General features: G+C 44.9%; 1 non-coding gene across 1 annotated transcript; it reads left to right on the top strand.

The window, feature by feature from the left end:
* Nucleotides 1–14942: 14942 nt before the first annotated feature.
* LOC148034433 (small nucleolar RNA SNORD36) lies at nucleotides 14943–15010 on the top strand. Its single transcript, XR_015691258.1, has one exon. It is a non-coding gene; the product is annotated as a small nucleolar RNA SNORD36 (small nucleolar RNA).
* Nucleotides 15011–18510: the final 3500 nt, after the last annotated feature.

The following is an 18510-nucleotide window of genomic DNA, read 5'->3' as shown; positions in this document are numbered from 1 at the left end:
GTGAAGGTTTTGAAGAGCGGATGAGAGAGGAATTTATGAACCTAAGTCAGTCCTCTGGGGAAAGAGTGGAAGCCTATGTCTCAAGAATGGAATCCATCCTGAAGAGATGGACTAACCATAATCTAGATGATGGCATTCAGAAGGGGGTGTTTCTCAGAGGATTACAACCAGAAGTCCGTAAGTTTGTGGAGCTACAAAGACCAGCCACCCTGCAAGCTGCAACAGAAGGTGCAAGACTGTACGATGAAGTGGAAGCTCGATTAGCAATGAATACAGGAAGAGGAGTCCTACCTCCTCTGATGCCAGGAATGATGTACCCACCTAATGCAGTCCCTGGGACTGTTCCCTACCCCTACCAATAGATGCTCTTGGTATCACAGTATAGTGCACCAAATCCACAGTGGCCACAATCCATGCCTCAAATGATGGTTCAACCACAACAACAATGGTCCCAACCAATTTCTTCATTATCAAATCAGCAGCAACAGTGGAACCCTACCAACTGGGGTCAACAGCCAACAGTTCAAACAGGAGCACTGAATCAGAACCAGAACAGAGACCCCTCTATACCAGCCCAACCAGTTTATGCAGTGATTACAGAAACTCCTCAAAACCCTCCTGCCAGTGCCCCAGGAGGTGAAAGCTTGAAGGACTATTTATCTAACTCAGTTGCAAACATCAAAAAGGAGTTGATGGATGTGATTACAGAGCAACTACAAACGTTGAAAGTGAACACAGCGAGCATATCCAACGTTGCAGGAGCAGGAAGAGATGTGATGCGGTCAAACACTTGGTGTGGTAAGTGTCATCAAGTAGGCCATTTAGCCACTGAATGTACATGAAAACCTACCATTCCTGGGGCCTTCTGTTCCTACTGTTTGCGGAAGAACCATACAGAGGACATTTGCTCTCTGAAGGAGATGCATGATAGGAGAAGGAAGGAAGAAGATGCAAGATTCAACTTGCTGGAATCCAAAATGACAACACAAGATATTGGACCCAAGCCTAGAGATTTTGGTCCTAATTTCGGACCCAGAAGATTTCCCTCTCAAAGTTACAGAGGAAGACAGTTTGGCGGTGGTCAGAGATCAGAAGTGGAGTGTTACAGATGCGGAGAAAAGGGACACATCTCACCAAATTGTCCAAATCCCAGAAGGTCAGTGGATTACAAGCCCTTATGCAGTCGATGCAAAGGATAAGGCCACACTGCAAAAGACTGTCCAAGCCCAGCCCCAGTGAAAAACAGTGCTACTGATAGTCCAGCCAAGGCCCAAGAGCCTACCTCCAATTTGGTGGAATTGGAAGTTGCTGCCATCACGCGTGCAAAGCAGAAGGAATCACCTACCCAGAAAGAAAATAACCCTCCTGCCAGAACAGTGAAGTTCAGTCTTCCACCAGAAGAACAGAACAGAACAGAGCCTAACAGTGCCGTACAGAGCCTTACAGTGCCACAGAGAGTTACAGAGACAGTTATAGAGACAGGACCAGAGGTCCAGGATACAGAAGAGGAGGAAGTGCCACAAGTGGTAGAAGAAGTTCCTATAATTCCTCTGATGGAAGAAAGAGGGAAAATGAAAATGGGGGTTGCCCCATTCCCTAATCGGTTAGAGAAGCCAGTGGATCCTATTAAGGAATACAATCTGGTCGGAGATCTAGATACCTTTAGACCAAACCTCACATTCCGACAATTATTGTTGTTGTCTCCCAGTTGCCGGAAAAGATTCAAAAGTATACTGACAAAAAGACGTGGTTTAAGGATTGCTCCCTCAACAGTGACAAAGTCCAACAAGGCTCGAGAGCCTATAAAAGAAGTGGATGTGGCTAACGCTTTCCTAGATCCGGGTACTCCAGAGACTGGTGTGTGGATAGAAGGCTGCTTCATTGCAAATGCACTGATTGATGGAGGTTCATCAGTAAACATTATGACGGATGTTACAATGAAGGATCTAGGCTTACAAGGTGTGCAACCCACCCAATGGCTCATCAGACTGGCGGATCAGAGTAGAATCAAGCCTTTGGGCATTCTCCCATATGTGAAGACTACAGTGGCTGGAAAAGATTATTGGCTAACGTATCTGGTGGTGAAGCCAAACTCTTATGGTACATCCTATCCTCTGTGACTGGGCAGACCATGGCTTTTTGAAGCCAGAGCAAGGACGGATTGGTTCAAAGGAACTTTGACCTTGGGCAGAGGACCCAACAAAGTGGTGCTGAAACTGTACGGTTCTCAAAAAGGACATGGATCCACCTCCTTGGAATTATCTTCTGACTCCCCTAATGAGGTTGCGGATGGAACATCAGCAGACGAAGATGCTGTCAAACAGATCCTTCCCAAGAAAACAGTGGCACATTCCTTAACAGTGGATACTGTAGGCCGACTTCCAAAAGATGCCAAGCCATTATCAATGGGTGAATACTTCCTGCCTGAACCGGGCATGACTTCTGAAATCACTTCTGACAGTGAGATAGAAGCATGGATGTACTGCTCTCCCTGTTACATGGCCATAGTAGAAACAGAGACAGAGACAGGAGAGGAAACAGAGAATCTATTCTTCTGTTACAGAGCTCCTACAGAGGCAGAAGCAGAACCAGAAGCAGAACCAGACGCACAAGCAGAAGCAGAGACAGAGACAGAAGAGGTCGGATATGAAATGGACGAAGAAGGTTATGAAAGAGAAACGGAAGAGTCTATCCCACCTGAAGAGGATACATTTGAGGAAGAAGTTCCAGAAGCATCAGAAGCCGACGAGCTCATGCTATGGGACAGAATGGTGATGGTACCATTTGGTCTGGTAAATGGATCTTCTCATATGCAAAACCTTTATAAGAAATGGATTAAGAAGAACAAGCCGTCTTTCAAGAGTGGCTCCTGCCATCCTAACCCATCTTTGCCAAAGAAAGATGATGATGATGCACCGTGCCAACAAGCACCAGTCCCACCAATCCAATAGGCATCAGAAGGTCCCTGTTATGTGACGTTCCTGGATGTATCATCAGAAGATGAGTCTTTAAGCCAAGAGGTAATTACTCTTGAAACCAAACCTAAAACAGCTTTAATCCCATTCCAATATCTTAAAGAGCAACCTAAGTCTCCACCAAAAGAGGAAATTGGTTCTAGTGGGACATCAGAAGAGGACACCACTCCCTTGAAGGAGTCGGATCTCTACCCAGAAGCAGTCCGCGGGACCTTCATCCGTGAAGTAGAAGGTGAAAGGCAGTTAACCTTTGTGGATGCAGAAGGCACTGAACGCCACTTGAAGGTGGGTAGCAGTCTCCCAGAAGAGGAGTTGTCAACCTTGTACAACTTGTTGAAAGAAAATTTGGACGTGTTTGCATGGTCTTACAAAGACCTAAAGGGGATTGATCCCACAATATGTCAACATCATATTGACTTGGAGCCTAATGCCAAGCCAGTACGGCAACGACAGAGGCGAATGAACCCGAATTATTCCACATTGGTGAAAGCGGAGCTGCTGAAGCTTCTGGAAGCCGAGTTCATCTATCCAGTGGCAAATAGTGAATGGGTTTCACCCATCGTGGTTGTACCCAAGAAGAATGGAAAATTGCGAATATGTGTGGATTTCCGAAAGCTCAATTCCAAGACGAAGAAGGATCATTTTCCTATCCCTTTCACAGACCAACTGTTGGACACAGTGGCAGGACATGAACTTTATTCCCTTCTAGATGGATTCAGTGGATACAACCAAGTCCAAATAGCAGAAGAAGACCAGTCCAAAACAACCTTCACCACAGAATGGGGGACCTACGCTTACCGAGTGATGCCATTTGGGCTCTGCAATGCCCTTGCTACTTTCCAACGAGTCATGATGGTTGCATTTCAAAATCATCTGCACGACTTTATTGAGGTATATTTGGATGACTTCTGTGTCTATAGTTTGATCCGTGAACATTGGGAACACCTGGAACAATGCTTTGACCGATGTCGGGAGTATGGGATTTCCCTCAACCCCGACAAATGCATCTTTGGGGTTTCTTCTGGAGTCCTGCTGGGCCACATTGTCTCTGCACAAGGGATATCAACAGACCCTGCAAAGATCGAAAAGATCGTAGCTCTGGTAGCACCCACCAACCTCAAACAGTTGAGGGGATTCCTAGGCCATGTGGGTTACTACAGAAGGTTTATAGCCCATTTTGCGACAAAGGCAACCTCCTTGCACAAGATTCTGAGGAAAGATGTAGAGTTTACTTGGACAGAAGAATGTGACAAAGCCTTTCACACTCTGAAGCAGTGTCTGATTGAGGCACCCATTCTGCAACCTCCTGATTGGACGAAAGAGTTACATGTACACACTGATGCATCAATTGAAGGTTTAGGTGTTGTCCTCTGCCAAAAGGGTTCCTCGAAGTTGGATCAACCGATCTATTATGCAAGCCGAAAAGTCACTGATAGGGAACGGAACTATACAGTGACAGAGCTGGAGTGCTTAGCAATGGTGTTTGCCCTGGAGAAGTTTCGCCATTACCTCCTATCTACCCACTTTAAATTTTATGTGGATCATGAGGCCCTGTCCTTCTTGATGAACAAAGCAGATGCGAAAGGACGAATGATGAGATGGCTCCTTCTATTCCAGGAGTTTGACTTTGAGGTGATTACTAAGCCTGGTCGTTCCCATGTTCTGGCTGATCATCTGTCGCGTATCCCACAAACTGCAGACAAGGAGCAGGATGATCCAGACCTCCCTGATGCTTCCCTGTTTTTTGTAGAAACTGTAACTCCCTGGTATGCAGACATTGCCAATCTGTTAGCAGCCCAACAGTACCCTCCTGGTATTTCTAGTCGGGAAAGGAAGAAGCTTATGCTAGAATCAGCCCCATACACCCTGCTAGGTGGTGCACTGTACAAGAAAGGCAAAGATGAAGTGCTCAGAAGATGTGTTGTAGGAAATGAGATTGGGATTGTTCTGAAGGCTTGCCATGATGAGCCATGTGGAGGTCACTTTGCAGGAGAAGCTACAGCTAGGAAGGCTCTGCTAGCAGGTTATTAGTGGCCTACAATTCACAAAGATGCCTATGATTACTGTAAAAGATGTGATGTTTGTCAAAGAATGGGGAAACCCACGAAGACAAGTGCCATGCCACTGCAACCTATCCTTCCTTTAACGCCGTTTGAGAAGTGGGGCATTGACTTCGTCGGTCCGATTGACCCTCCCACTAGAAGGAAACAGAACAGATACATCCTCGTATGTACAGATTATGTCACAAAGTGGTGTGAAGCTAAAGCCCTAAAGCGGGACGATGGTAACAGCGTGGCCCTGTTCATGTACAAGAATATCATCACCCGTTTTGGCAGTCCCTTAGAGTTGGTAAGTGATAGAGGCACTCATTTCCTTAACAAAGTCATGGAAGAGTTGACAGAGTTGTATAAGATCCGCCATCGCAAGTCCACTCCTTATTACCCCAGAGCTAACGGCCAAGTCGAAGTCACCAATCGTATCCTTTGCTCGATTCTAACAAGAACAATTGCTGCACATCGTCGTGATTGGGATGATCGACTTACAGAGGCTCTCTGGGCGTACAGAACCTCCCATAAAGTAGCAACAGGACGAACACCCTTCCAGCTGGTGTATGGTACAGAAGCTGTTTTTCCGATTGAACTGGAATTACCCTCTTTGAGAGTGGCTATCAAAGAGCGTTTGGGGGAAGATGATTCACTGCAACGCCGTCTCCTGCACTTGGAATGTTTGGACGAAATTCGCAGGATGGCTCTACAGTGCATGGAAGCCACGCAAGCTCGACGCAAGGCTTACCATGACAGTTTCATCAAGCACAAGGAGTTCAAAGAAGGTGATTTGGTCCTAGCCTATGATTCACGATTTGGCAAGTTTCCTGGCAAGCTCCAGTAGCGGTGGATGGGGCCCTATAAGGTACTTGCAGTCAACCTTAATGGCTCTGTCCAAGTGCAGACCGTTGATGCCTCTGATGATCCCTTTCTGATCAATGGATATCGCCTGAAGAAGTACTTCCCTCCTTGGGGATCTTGACAATTACGGACACTTGATCCTTTCCCTCGTTGGCGCGGCATTGTACTTCTTATGATGCTACTTCTAATAGCCGTTCTTCAATCACTCCTGATGAAGTGGGCGCAACCCTCTGTCCCCTCAAACCCCCCTTCCAGCCTTGATCTATTTTCCTCTATTTTCCACCAGCAACAGTGGCGAGGTGGGTTCTGACAAATGGTCTTTCTACCATTCCCTTGCTCAATTCGAAAGAAAAAAGAAAAGAAAGAAAGAAACAGAAAAAAACAAAACATATCAGTCATGGGAGAAAAGGACTTAGGTTCCTGTCATGCCGACCTATTCTTCGAGAAAAGGTGGAAATACCCTCGGGAATAGGGGAAAACAAGAAAAAGAAAAAAAGAAAAACAAAAACAAAACAAAACAAATCTGTTATGAGAGAAAAGGAAGCAATTCCCTGTCATAGCAGGCCTCGTTCCAAGAAAAGGTGGTAAACACCCTTGGGCGAGAAGCTGGCTGTGGAAAAGGTGGTAACACCCAGCAGTCCAGAAAGTGGAGTCATTAATTGATATTTCCAAGATCCAATTCCGAAGCTATCTCCCTTGGTACGCTATGTCCTGGGTCTCTCTGCAAAGCGTCTAACTGTCCTCTAGCAGACGACATGTTCCTGTCCGATACAACGTTCGATTTGATAGCTACCTCCCTGGGTACGCCTCTTCAACAACTGATGACGCGATCTTCATCGACAAACAATCGAGTGATGTGAGCTTTCATCCTAACCGGATGGGGACGTGAGTATGGGCTGCCCTCTTATATCTATCACCAGAGAGTGATACAGAGGGTGGGGCGAGAGACCAGTCTTTTCCCTTCAAATCAAATGAGAGGTGAGTAGTGTGAATGAAGTGTTGCACGCACGGGATGGGCCTCTCAATGCACAAAGCACAATTTGTTTCTGTGCACTACACTATAAGGCTCCCTGGCCTTCCTTCTCGCACCGTATGCCGGCACAAGGCGGGATGCACAGTTGCACCATCAAATGCGCACAAGGCATACAACCTTTGCACAAGTGACTGTGAGGATTACATCAATGGGTTTCAGGAAAAGGCTGCCCTCCTGTATTTATCAACAGAGAGTGAGACAGAGGGTGGGCTGAGTGTGACTGGAGTTTCTTCAATCAAATACCGAGAGGTGAGATTGAGGGACGTTACGACACTTGGAGTCAGGTATGTTCCCGTTTTCCTATGCACCCACGGGATGGGTCTTTGCTGTCATCACAAGACACGTCACCCTGTTCTATACACTGCACCGTAAGGCTCCCTTGCCTTCCTCCTTGCACTTATGCCAGATGGGTTAGACGCACTAATGCACCATCAACTGTGCACCCTGGCATACTCCTTCTGCACCAATTCCCCTTGTCGATTCCTCAACCGAGTATGAGATATGGGTTTTAATCATTCTTCCTCGAGTGATATTAGTCATGGGGCGAGTGACTGTTCTTTCATTTCGTTTGAGTGATTGTGAGTTGAGTGTAGTATCCCTCATCATCGACGAATTTCCTGTGATTCCTTCGACCAGTTATCTCCCTGGGTACTGCCGCGTGGTCCCTGCCATGATGAACGTGTGCCGAGAAGATGCCTTGGTCCCTCCAGCGCCGACAACCACACTGGACGTGCCGTCGACACTCAACCCTGCTTCTTGACGAAACGGGCCAAGTTTTTCTAACCCTACAACTTCTGTTTCTTAGTGATGTTCATGTTTTAAGTGTGGGGACGTTAGTGGATGGTCTATGGCGTGGTCCTAGGTCCCTGTTGTTCGGTTAACCCTATCCGTTAAGGACTTAAGTGTGGGGACACGTCCCTGCGCGTCTATGTTGCATACCCCCCTGCATATGCCTTATCTTGTTCCTGCATGTATGCCATGCCTTGCTTTTACCCTCATGGGGTCCTTTCCCACCCACCCATTTATGTTCCACCCACTCTTGGGACTGTTCCCTTGCAGTTTTCCTTCATTCCCTGATTTTGAGGTTTTTCCATGTGAATGCACCCTGCGTTCACCAAAGTCTCAATCCAACCTCATAGCCCTGTTTCCCCCATTGAACTGACCATTTTTCCTTTTTACCTACCCCTGTTCCGGTGCACGGTTTTCCAGTTATTAATTTTTGAAGCATTTTGCACCATTTAGCCGGTTTTCCATGTGAACACGCTTTTCTTGCTTCGGAACCATGATCTGACGTCATAGCCCGGCCAACCACTTTTCCCCTGATATTTTTCCTTCTTACTGCGCATCATTCCGAGTCACGGTTTGTCCGTTATTCATTTTTCGGGTTTTTTACGACCTTTTTCGTGTGTATTTTTGACGTTTTTCCATGTGAACCTGCCCTATTTGCATCGGAATTCCAATTTGATTTGACAGTCGTGTCCCCTGTGCCTTTCTCCACCTTTTACCTTTTTCCTCCACCCTTTTTCGACTTCCGAATTTTTACTTATTAATTTTTAAATGTGTTTTCGGGAGTATTTTTGGTGTTTTTCACATGTGAACCCCTCCTCCTTCCACTGGAACTGCGGTTTAATGTGATAACCCTGTGCCACTCCTTCCTGTGGACAGTTTTCCTTCTTACGACATGTCATTCCGGTGAACGGTTCGTCCGATATTAATTTCCGATCCCATTTTCGGGTTTGTTTTTTGGGTTTTTCCCATGTGAACGTGTCTTATCTCCGTCGGAATTATGTTTTGATGTGATAGGATTGTCGGGCACATCTTTCTGCACAGTTTTCCTTTTTTGTGCACCTCATTCCGATGCACGGATCTTTTGATATTAATTTTTAATTCGGATTTTTGGTTCTTTTTTGTGTTTTTTGCACGTGACCGCCTTTTATCCCTCCCGGAACCTCCTTCATATATTTTTCTTGTTTTCCCTCTGTCGTCCTGCCCACTTTTTGTTTTTACACTATGTCGTTTTGACGTCCGGATTGGGAGTTATTAATTTTTCTTTATTTTTACATTTTTTCTAGCGCCCGTTTTGCGCGTGAACGCGCCCTTTTTCGCTTTTCCGAGTCTCCACGCGCCCCGGTCGTGTCCGCGTAACCCATACCGTCTTCCCCGCGTCATTTCAATCCCGTCACGGTAAATTTTTTTACCCCGCCCCGCGCACGAGCGCGGGACGGGGGTACGCGCCTTTGCCCCCCACTCCTTCCCCCCACCTGCCCACCCCATGGCCCCCCCCATGGGCCCCCCACCCCTTCCCCCCCACCTGCCCACCCCATGGCCCCCCCCATGGGCCCCCCACCCCTTCCCCCCCAAACCGCCCTTCTCTCTCTCTCTCTCTCTCTCTCTCTCTCTCTCTCTCTCTCTCTCTGTGCGTCTGCCCCCGACCCCCCCCGCCGTCCTTCTTCTCCCTCCTCCCCCCAGTGCTTCGCCGTCCTCCCCTCCTCTCCTTCCTCCCCTCTCCTTCCCCTCCTTCCTCTCCCCCCGTGCAGGTCGCCGCCTGGACCGCCTGCGCCGCGCCGCCCGTTCGGACGCCCCCCGGACTGCTGCCTGTCGACCGCGACGCCGCCGCCGACACACTGCCCTGTGCCGCCGTCCACGCCTGCCGCCTTTGCTGCCGTTGCTGCCAGTCGCTGCGCCCTGCTCGCCCTTCTAACCGCCTGCCTGCCACGACACCCCCCCCACCCCCACCCTAATCCCCTGTTTCCACCCCCATCACACACACCCCCACCCAACCCCACCCTAAACCCCTGTTCCCCCCCCCGTCACAAACACCCCCTCCACAATACCCCATTCCCACACACACAACCCTTCCCACCTCACAAACCCCCATTCAGACACCTTCTCTACCCCCCCATTACACACCTAACCCCTCCCATTACCTACCTAAGCCCCCCTTCCCCCCCCCAGGCCCGAAGACACACTAAATCCCCCCCTAAGCCCTGTTCTTCCCCCCGCACACCTGCAACACAGTAGACACCACCCTTCTTAAACCCCTGTTCCCCTGTAGAACCGCGGACACCCACATAGTCCCTTGTTCCCCCCCGCAAAACTGCAGAACTCCCTATCACCCTACCACCCCCGTTCCCCCCGCAGACATCCACATACACCCCCATTCTCCCTCGAGACGTCGACACACGCGCAAGTGTGTACGCACGTGTGGGAGCTGGAGACTGTTCGTGATTGATCGTGCGCGGGTGCGAGATTTTGATCATCGGTTGCTGACCACGCAGCTGCCACGCAGCCTGTTGCTGGGTATTTTTTCCACATTTTTCATTAACACACCCGTAACTCCTTTTTTTCCATTTAAATAACAACTACAAAACACACAAAAACATTGCAAAATATAAATAAATCATTAAAAACCACTTTATATTCTGAAAAATTACAGAAAATCTAGAAACCTTTCCTTTTATTTTTGCAATCCATGGCCCTCTTTTTCTCAACCTGTAAATTTCAACAAAAATATTTTTGTCTATTTTTAAAAAAATTCCAAAATCTTTCCAAATACCCAAACATATGCTAAAAATTCATTTAACATGCTAAAAAATTTCAAATTAATTTCTGAAAATTTCCTAACCCTTCCCTTCACATTTTTATTTATTTTTGGTATCTTTTTCTTAGCTATCATAATATTTAATTTCCCCCTAAATTCCTTAAAAATACAATACAATAAAACCTTTTTTTTAATCAATACACCAACTAACCGTCTCGAGCAAAAATCCAGATATTTTTGGATTGAGACGCGCGCATTCTTTGCATTTTCATACACCCACTACCAGGTATTTTCCTTTTATTTGTTTTAAAAAAAATAAATAAAATAAAACATACACACAAGCTCTCCTAAAACCCACGATTAATATAAAACTAACGCAAAACCAAACAACCAAGAAAAGCACACACAACCAAACAAACCAATATTTAACCTAAATCAAACCTAACTACCACCATGGCACGCGCATTCGCGCTAAACACACATACTTTTTAATTAAACATGAACCAGCCGTTCACTTAGCACGCGCTACGTGCGCTACAGAGGCACTTTAAATTTTAAATTAAAAAGAACCAGCCGTCACATGAGCACGCGCTGGCAAAAAAGCGCTCCACATCACTTTAAATTGTAATTAATGAATTGCATCAGTCGGGAATCGAAGTCCGGGAATCGAATAAAAGCATCATTTTAACCTAATAATTGGTAATTTAATTTCTAATAAGGAACCGCTGTTTTCTTGCTAAGGTTTATTACCTAATAAAAATTCACCCATTTTTAATAATTGATTAAAATCAACCCTTCATTAAATTAATTCCCCCCTCACTGCACTTAATTCCCCTTTTTAATGAAGCGTTTCGTGGGATGGGTATGCGCCGTCATTAGAGTTATTTTCCATGGTCCAGTCTTGGTTTATCACTGATGTAATCTTGATATGTGTCGGATATGGTATGGTTTTGGTTTCATGTCTTTGTTACGGTTACGGGTACGGTATGCAGTTTTTTTTTCTTTTATTGCCTGATACGGGGTCCTGGGTGTTTGTCTGATGCATCGCATGAAGCTTTCGGTCGCATTTGTCTCAAGGTCATGTCAAATTTTTTCTAGGATGTGGTTTGCTTGGGGTTAGTTGGTCGTGTCACGTTTTATTGGTAATTCTCTTATCCTTGGTTTTTTGTTTGTTGCTTTGCAGGCATTTTCCTTGATTGTCTGTGTTTGTGGTGTGTGTGTAACAATTTGAATGGCGCATTCTCATGCTCCTCCCCCTATCCAGTACGTCCCATTAGCTAGTAGGGATTACTCTTCCCTACTTACTTTTGAGCCCCTCACGAAGGCAGGACTTGCTGCTTTTGTGGCCACTCCTTTTCCATTGCTTCCAGAGGATCCGTCGTTATGTGATGAGTTCCTGGCCTCTTACAGCAAGAAGACAGGAGTAGTCCAAGGCATGTCTATGACTTTGACATCTCGAGGCTTAGGGAAGGCTCTGTCTCTTCCCTTCAAAGGAGAACCTTTTGTGACCACTCGTCAGCTCTTCTCTAATGAAGAGATTCTCAAGCTGTTGCAGAAGCAGACAAGGGAAATCCTTGATGTTAAGAAGGTGATAAACTCTTCAGGAGTTTCTTTTTCTATGATTACTGATCCCGTATGGAAGACGATCTGTCAGTTCCTTCAGGACAGGTTTATGCCTGCCAAAACGCCATCCCACTATTTGTCCAAAGAGCTTTTTACAGCTTCCAGGATGGTGCTGAAAGGAGTTGCTATTGATTGGAGCACATACCTCCTTACTAAAATGGATCAGCATTTTGTTAAAGTCACCAGGGGTAATGTTACCAATGTTACATATGGATCATATTTATCTGCCTTCTTGACCTATTCAGGTTTACAGAAGACTGTGCCTCCGCCTCCTCCATCAGATCCAGTACCTCCTCCTCCACCTTCAGAAGAGTCCGCACCCATTGACATCGAGGATGATGATTCTCCGCCTCCCCTGGTCATACAGCGCAAACGCTTGAAGCGGGTAGCGGATAAAGCCCCTTCTGTACTTCCCTTAGTGCCTATCCCTGCTACTTCTGGCAGTGAACTCCCTGGGTATCTCACTTGCAATAACCTGTTCAGAGCACATCGAGAAGGATCCTTAGAGATCTCAGTTCCTTCCCTGAACAGTCTTGTCTCAGGAGATGCCATTCCTTTCCTCTGCAAGGATATTCAAAGTTCCATTGAGTTGTCAGTGACAGCCTGTGTTCAACAGCTGTACGCATCTTTCTATGAAGAGCTCATGCAGTCTAAGGACCAGTTGCATAAGGCAACATCTGAGTTAGCCTCTGCTAAGGATACCCTAGCAGATTTATTTAAGCAAATGGAATAGCAAACTCAACTGGTTGCCACCCAAAGCGATGAGATTTCTTCATTGAAGACCCAATTATTCGAGGCTCAATCCCAAGTTACTAGCCTTTCAGACGAGAAGGAGAGGATGTCCAGAGAAGCGAAAGAATACCAAGCTATCTTAGATGACAAGCTTTCATCTTTACAGATGGCTAATGACACAGTGGCCAACCAAGCCTCCCAAATGCAGCAGTTGCAAGATCAGCTTGCAAAGTCCCGCTCTGTTCCTCCAAGCCCTCCTGTTCCATTGATTCCTTCTCTTTCACAGCAGGACTTGGCTGCCCTACAGAGACAAGCTACTTTGTGCCCTCTATTCCAGGATAAAGTGGAGAGATTGCAGTCCAGAATGGACTTGTTATGGTCTACATTTGAGCAGTTTCAGGAATATGTCTTACCTGACCATTCTTTCTTTGTCCACTACCACTTACAGAAGATGGTTTTCTATATGAAGCTTTCCATGATGGATTTACCTTTTCCAGAGGATGGCTGGAGTGGGGCTTGGTCTGCTGAGTTGTTGACAGAGGTAGTCAGAATGGTCTTTGAAGATTCTGTCACGCCAGATACCATGTTGATGTCATACATGTATCTCCACGGAGATTTGTTAATTCCAGATGAGGTAGATATGGCATGGTATGTGGGGGATGTGGTCTTACATGCTGTTTTATATGTCAATCATTTGGAGTTGCGCATAGCTGATATGTTCCAAAGTTATTCCTCCAAAGTGGCTGATTGTCATGATAGTTTGTGGCATCCCATGATTGATTCGGTGGTCCTCAATCAAAGACAAAACACAGCTCCTACCTTTGCCCAGAGTACTACCCAACTGAGGATGGATCTCTTAACCTATCTTTCCAAACATAATCCGTTTGATGCTACCTTCTTTGATGCCTATCATAAACGATCTCTTTTAGGACCTTCTGTTCCTACCCTCCTCTATTACCAACAAATGGCTCACCGCTATGCTATATATCTTTCCCTTTGTCAGTCTAATTCCACAATTATTTTACCACTTCTTTTCCAACCTTCATCTTTCCCTCAAATTCCCATTTTTACTTACTGTTCCTTTATTGAGGATAGGGTATTTTCCCCTTCTCCACCCTGTCCTTCACCCCTCATTAATGTACCCTCCACATTTCCTATTTATCAGTTAACACCGTTCCTTAGTGATTCCTTATAAATTTCTGCCACTCATTCTTTAACCTTTTCTTCCTTTTATGATTTTTCCTATCCTTCCCTACATCCACTTTCCCTTATTCCACTACCCTCTCCTAACACTTCCATATCTCAATCACCTCAGTTGGTTAGTGACTGTGACGGGTTTGATAATCTGATTTCCAGAAGAAGGGGATGGAGTTCGGATGATTGCCTTACCGGACCGCAGATTAATTGGCCAGTAATTCCAGGAGAATGGACAGCTTCCAGTCAAGCTTATCAAAACTATGTTCATTTTTCCCAACAATATTCACAGTCTGCAGATCCCTCAGTGAGATTAACTGCTCACTTTGCTTGGTACCTGGCGTATATGCATAGGCACTCTCATACTAATTCAAAGCCTATTCCAAAGTTGTGCATGAATGTCAATGTTAGCATTGATTCCCAACAGCTGGACATACTGTATTTTCATGCCCTTTGTTTGCCTAGCAGATACTTGGTCCTGTTGGAAAGGATGTGCTGTCTCCAATTTTTTCAAAATCCTCCTAAAAACTTTGTAGATGAATCCTTATCTATGGATCGATTCCAACAACATCAATCTTTTAAGAGGGATCATCTTCATTGATGCCTTTCCAATGTATGATGGAAGCTTTTTAATGAACAACTCTCTTTTTGAAGAAGTCATTCAGATGGTTGTGTTGTGTATTAGTGTTTGTGTTGTGAGTTCATTTATGTCAAACTAACGTGGTGGTTTCCTATTGGATTTCGTGTACGAGTTCCATTTTGGAGATTTGTGGTGATGGGGTCGTGGTTGGAGAATTGAAGAAGATGCTGATGAAGAAGAAGCAAACTCTTATATCCTTTCCAAATTTGTGGTGATTTTTTTAGTTTGATAAGAGGTGTTAATGTATAAAGAGTTTTCCTTTCTTTGTATTTTTATATCAGAAACAGGTTATAAGTTGGGGTCGTGATGGATGGATTATTTTTTAGAAGATATTGAAGATCAAAGTTGAGCTTTTTCCTGAACTTGAATTCCCTTTTTCCTGGGTCGCGAGGACGCTTCCTTATTAAGTGTGGGGATATGTTGAGTGTTGAAATGACTTGTTTTTTGGATGATTTTTGTTGTTTTTGAGAGCTGAATGGTTGATTTTATGAGATGATTGATTGATTTGGAAGTGGTTTGAGAGTGTTTTAGATGATATTGATTGTGTTTTGGAAGTTCATGATGTTTGTTGATGGTTCTGTGATGTTTTGATAGGTTCTGAATGGTTCTGTATATCTTCTGTTTTGTTCTGTTTTGGTCTGTTTTGTTCTGATTGTCTTCTGTAAGGAGGGATGAAGTATTGATTGATGAAGAATGAGATATTGAGAAAGTTTATTGAATGGTTTGTGAGAGTTTGGAATAGTTTGAGAATGAGTTATGTGGTTTTGATAACCTTCTGTAGGTCTTCTGTAGAGCTTCTGCTTCTGTTCTGTCTCTGTTCTGTTCTGTACTGTAGCTGTTCTGGTACTGTTCTGTAGACTGTTCTGTATACTTCTATAAGTGTTCTGTGGAATGTATGTGTGACTTTGGGAAAGTTTTCTAGTCTTGGAAAGAGGTGAATACAAGTGCAAAAGAGCTGAAAGAAGTGGAAGAAGTAGCTGCTGAAGACTCAAGAGAAGACTAGAGTGAAGTAACAGTAGTGAGCTGTGAAGAGACACTGTAGTGGCTCTGGTGACCCTTCATATCAGACATACCTCTTGGGAGGGGTATCCACGACCTAAGAGTGATTATTGAGAGTAATTTTTGAGAGATTGTAGTGAGGATATGATGTATTATTGATAGAGTGAGAGAGAGAGAGTCAGAGATAGCCAATTCTACTCAACCAGAGTGATTGTATAAGAGAGATTGAGAGAGAAGACTATGAAGATATTGAAGATGAATACTATGTGATGTAATTCCATTTCAAGATGGTGTGCTTCTTTGCTTTCTTTGTTCTATTGATGGATTTTGTGAAGATGTTGAAGAATGTGGCTGATTTTATCAAATCCGTGGGAGGTCTACATGATGCTGCATGAAGATTTGTTGTGCCTGGTGTTCTTTTCTTCATTGTGATCATATGAAACATGATAAACAAGCTTGTTAATGTTACAAGATAGATTTTCTTGCAAGAGAATTCCCTTTTCCTTGGTGTTCCTCTCGGGGCTCCAGTTGACCATGCAATGGAAGTTTACTTCTTTAGTAAGTCTGTTAGAGGTGCTGCAATCAAAGCATAGTTTTTGATGAAGACCCTATACCATCCTGTCAATCCAAGAAAGCTGTGTATTTCTTTGACAGATGTTGGTATTGGCCATTCTAGTACATCTCTGACCTTGGCTGGGTCCACTAAGATTCCTTCTGCTGATACTATGAATCCCAGATATTCAATCTGACGCTTGAAGAATGCACACTTCTTCATCTTAGCATACATCTTATGTGCCCTCATTGTCTCAAGGACAATCCGAAGTTGGGGTTCATGATCTTCTTCCTATTTAGAGTAGACTAACGTGTCATCGAAGAAGAAGATCACGAAGTCATCAAGATATGGCCTAAAGATATCCTGCATTAACCTGTTGAAGGTGGTAGGTGCATTCGTAAGCCCGAATGACATAACTAGGAACTCAAAGTGCCCATATCTTGTATTGAAGGCCGTCTTGGGGATATCTTCTTCCTTGATCCTTATCTGATAGTAACCTGACCTGAGATCAATCTTGGAGAAGATCTTTGCACCCTGAAGATGATCAAGAAGCTCATCTATTTTAGGGATAGGGTACTTGTTCTTGATCGTTGATTGATTCAATCCTCGGTAGTCAATACATAGTCGAAGTGTCCCATCTTTCTTTTTCTAGAATAGTACTGGAGCTCCCCATGGTGAACTGCCAGGCCGGATGTAGCCCTGATCTAGTAGTTGATTGAGTTGTTCCTTCAGCTCAATTACTTCTGGTATGGACATTCTATAAGGTCTCTTTGCAATGGGTGGAGCTCCTGGTACTAACCTAATCTCATGATCCACTTCTCTTTGAGGCGGGAGTTCTGTCAACTCTTTGGGGAATATGTCCGGATATTCCTTTAGCCAAGAAGGTCCTTCATTAGACTCTTGCTTATGATCTAACTTGTTGAGTTTGATCAAGTAGATAGGTAATCCTTTTCTGACTCCTTTTATGATCGAGAAACTTTGGCCAATTGAATTTTTGGCACTCCAGCCTCACCTTGAGTTGTGACTAATTCTCTTTTAGAGTTTCAAAAGGAAACTTGACCCTTTCCATGATGAATGTGGGTGTCATTAGGCCTAAGCCAATCCATTCCAAGTAGACACTCATGGATACCTAAATTCATGACTCTGAATTCGACCGAAGTCTTCTTTCCTCCCAGAAAGAATTCCATCTTAGCAGTTTGCCTAGTACAAGTAACCTCACGACCATTTGCCAATTCCATAAGCAAGGTAAGTGCTTCTACTGTGGCTATTCCTAATCTTTTTGCACAAGATGGTGAGATAAAGGAATGTGTACTTCCACAATCAATCAAGGTCTTGAAACTTTTACCTTGATAGTCCGACGGTGTCTGAATCACCGAGAATTGGCGATTTGGGCCTTTCTTGTGTAGAGCGGCATGGATTGTCGCTCTTTCAAACTCTGCTTCCATGGTCGGATCTTCTTCTTCTTCTTCTTCGTGCATTTTCCTATTGGCAATGCAGGCGGTTCTTCCTCTGCCTTGGGTAGCGGCTCCTTGACCACGGCTCATTCCTTGAAAAGGTGCTTGGCGATGTCCTCCACCAAGCTTGGGATATTGCCTTTTAAAGTGACCAGGTTCGTTGCAGTGGAAACAACGAAGGTTTCGGCCATTACTTTGAGTAGGAACAAAGTTGTTGACATTATTTGTCCTTGCTTTCTTTCTTTGTCCCTAATTATGACCTTGAACTCTCTTTATCTAAGGTTTGAATGCTCCTCTGTTCGGGTCACTATAAGACCAAGCTTTGTTACCCCTTGGTCTAGACTGCACCTCCTGAATTATAGGCGCCGCTCGAATGAGTGCATCCTAAAGATCTGATGGACGCATGGATTCGAGACGGGTATTTACTGGTGGGTTTAAACCCGCACAAAATTTAGACACCTGCTCTGTCATGTCCATTTGTGGCGCCCCTCGAATGAGTGCATTCTAAAGATCTGATGGACGCATGGATTCGAGATGGGTATTTACTGGTGGGTTTAAGCTCGTACAAAATTTAGACACCTGCTCTGTCATGTCCATTTGTGGCGCATACTTTAAAAGTGAGACGAATTTAGAGTAGTATGCGTCAAGAGTGAGCCCCAATAGTTTTATCTCATAGAACTCATTCATTTTCTGCGTGCGATATGCAGGTGGTAGATATCTTCCTTGCACGGCTTTCTTCAGTTTCTCCCAGGTAAGGGATCCCTCCGCGATCCCTTGATCCCTGCACCATTGCTTCCACCAAAGCCTGGCTTTGCCAATGAGCTTTAGCTTGGCGAGCATAGCCTGATTGGCGGGTGCAG

Source organism: Lygodium microphyllum, chromosome 6 (assembly GCF_053477565.2).
Source record: "Lygodium microphyllum isolate KBCC chromosome 6, Lygodium_microphyllum_v1.1.10, whole genome shotgun sequence".
NCBI classification, from domain to species: Eukaryota; Viridiplantae; Streptophyta; class Polypodiopsida; order Schizaeales; family Lygodiaceae; genus Lygodium; species Lygodium microphyllum.
The sequence above is the reverse complement of the archived record's forward strand: the minus strand, read 5'-3'. Positions and strand labels throughout refer to the sequence as shown.